The sequence below is a fragment of the Palaemon carinicauda genome, chromosome 3 (assembly GCF_036898095.1).
Source record: "Palaemon carinicauda isolate YSFRI2023 chromosome 3, ASM3689809v2, whole genome shotgun sequence".
NCBI lineage: Eukaryota > Metazoa > Arthropoda > Malacostraca > Decapoda > Palaemonidae > Palaemon > Palaemon carinicauda.
In genome coordinates this window covers 98,956,423-98,958,941 of record NC_090727.1, presented here as the reverse complement: position 1 = coordinate 98,958,941, position 2,519 = coordinate 98,956,423, and positions in this window count along the sequence as shown.

The following is a 2,519-nucleotide window of genomic DNA, read 5'->3' as shown; positions in this document are numbered from 1 at the left end:
CTCACTCCCTTCCTCCTCCTTTCCCCCCACCTTCTCACTCCCTTCCTCCTCCTTTCTTCCCCCCTTCACACTCCCATCCCTCTCCTTTCATCCTTCCTTCTCACTCCCTTCCCCCTCCTTTCCTCCTCCTATTCAATCCCTTCCTCCTCCTTTACTCCCAACTTCCCACTCCCTTCCTCCTCCTTTCCGCCTACCTTCCCACTCCCTTCCCTTGCTTTCCTCTTCTCTCTCACTCCCTTCCTCCTCCTTTCATCCCCTTATCCACTCACTTCCCCTCCTTTACTCCCCCTTCTCATTCCCTTCCTCCTCCTTTCCTCCTCCATTCCAACTCCCTTCCTCCTCCTTTCCGCCTACCTTCCCACTCCCTTCCCTTGCTTTCCTCTTCCCTCTCACTCCCTTCCTCCTTCTTTCCTCCCCCTTCCCAATGCCTTTTCCTCCGTTACTCCTCCTTCTCATTCCCTTCCTCCTCCTTTTCTACCCACTTCCCAATCCCTTCCTCCTCCTTTCCTCCCCCCTTCCCACTCCTTTCCGCCTACCTTCCCACTCCTTTCCCCTGCTTTCCTCTCCCCTCTCACTCCCTTCCTCCTCTTTTCCTCCCCTTTCCCACACTATTCCCCTCCATTCTTCCCTATTTTCATTATCTTCCCTCCTTTTCTCCACTCCCTATCCTCTCATTTCCTCCAATCTCTTCAACTTCCTTTCCCTCCCACTTCTCACACCTTTCCTTCTCCTTTCCTCCCTCCTCCCTACTACCTTCCCCTTCGCTTTTCATTCCCCCTCTTTTCGTCCTTCCTTCTCACTCCCTTCCCCCTCCTTTACTTCCCCCTTCTAACTCCCTTCCCCCTCCTTTCTTCCCTCCTTATCAATCCTTTCCCCAACCCTTGTGACTCACTTCTGCCTCCTTTTGTCCCCCTTCTCACTTCCTTCCCCTCTTTTCCTACCTACTTTTCCCTCCCTTTCCCCCTCCTTTCCTCCACCCTTGTCACTCCCTCCTTCTCCCTACTTTACATGGTTTATCATTCGTTAGCATCATCATCCCCCATGATAAATCGAATGCAGGACAAAGGCTCACACATGTTTGTTCAATAGTTTATAGTCTTTCTAAGCCATGAATAAAAATTTACAAATATAAACTGCCATAGAAATAGCATAAACAGACAGAAGTGAACAAACATGTGTGAGGCCTTTGTTTTGCATTCTTCTAATCATGGATGATGATGAAGATGATGATAACGAATGATAAACAAGGAATAAAAATTTGCAGATATAAACTTGCATAAAAATACCATAATCAGATGGGATTGAACAAATATATCTGAGGCCTTTATCCTGTATTTGACTAATCATGGGTGATGATGATAACCAATGATAAACCATGAATAAAAATTTGCATATATAAACTGGCATAGAAAGGCTATAAACAGACGGGAGTGGACAAACATATCTGAGGCCTTTTTTCTGCCTTCGACTAATCATGGTTGATGATGATGCTGATAAGGAATGATAAACCATGTAAATCATCGAAAAGGAGGGAGGAAAGGAGGGGAAGGGAGTGACAAGGGTGGAGGAAAAGAGGGGGAAGGGAGTGAGAAGTAGGGAGGGAAAGAGGGGAAGGAAGTGAGAAAGGGGAACAAAAAGAGGCGGATGTGAGTGACAAGGGTGGAGGAAAGGGGGGGAAGGATTGAGAAGGAAGTAGGAAAGGAGGGGGAAGGGAGTGAAAAATAGGGAGGAAAAGAGGGGAAGGAAGTGAGAAAGGGGAACAAAAAGAGGCGGATGTGAGTGACAAGGGTGGAGGAAAGGGGAGGGGAGGATTGAGAAGGAAGTAGGAAAGGAGGGGGAAGGGAGTGAGAAATAGGGAGGAAAAGAGGGAAAGGAAGTGAGAAAGGGGAACAAAAAGAGGCGGATGTGAGTGACAAGGGTGGAGGAAAGGGGGGGAAGGATTGAGAAGGAAGTAGGAAAGGAGGGGGAAGGGAGTGAGAAATAGGGAGGAAAAGAGGGAAAGGAAGTGAGAAAGGGGAACAAAAAGAGGCGGATGTGAGTGACAAGGGTGGAGGAAAGGGGGGGAAGGATTGAGAAGGAAGTAGGAAAGGAGGGGGAAGGGAGTGGGAAATAGGGAGGAAAAGAGGGAAAGGAAGTGAGAAAGGGGAACAAAAAGAGGCGGATGTGAGTGACAAGGGTGGAGGAAAGGGGGGGAAGGATTGAGAAGGAAGTAGGAAAGGAGGGGGAAGGGAGTGAGAAATAGGGAGGAAAAGAGGGAAAGGAAGTGAGAAAGGGGAACAAAAAGAGGCGGATGTGAGTGACAAGGGTGGAGGAAAGGGGGGGAAGGATTGAGAAGGAAGTAGGAAAGGAGGGGGAAGGGAGTGAAAAATAGGGAGGAAAAGAGGGAAAGGAAGTGAGAAAGGGGAACAAAAAGAGGCGGATGTGAGTGACAAGGGTGGAGGAAAGGGGAGGGGAGGATTGAGAAGGAAGTAGGAAAGGAGGGGGAAGGGAGTGAGAAATAGGGAGGAAAAGAGGGAAAG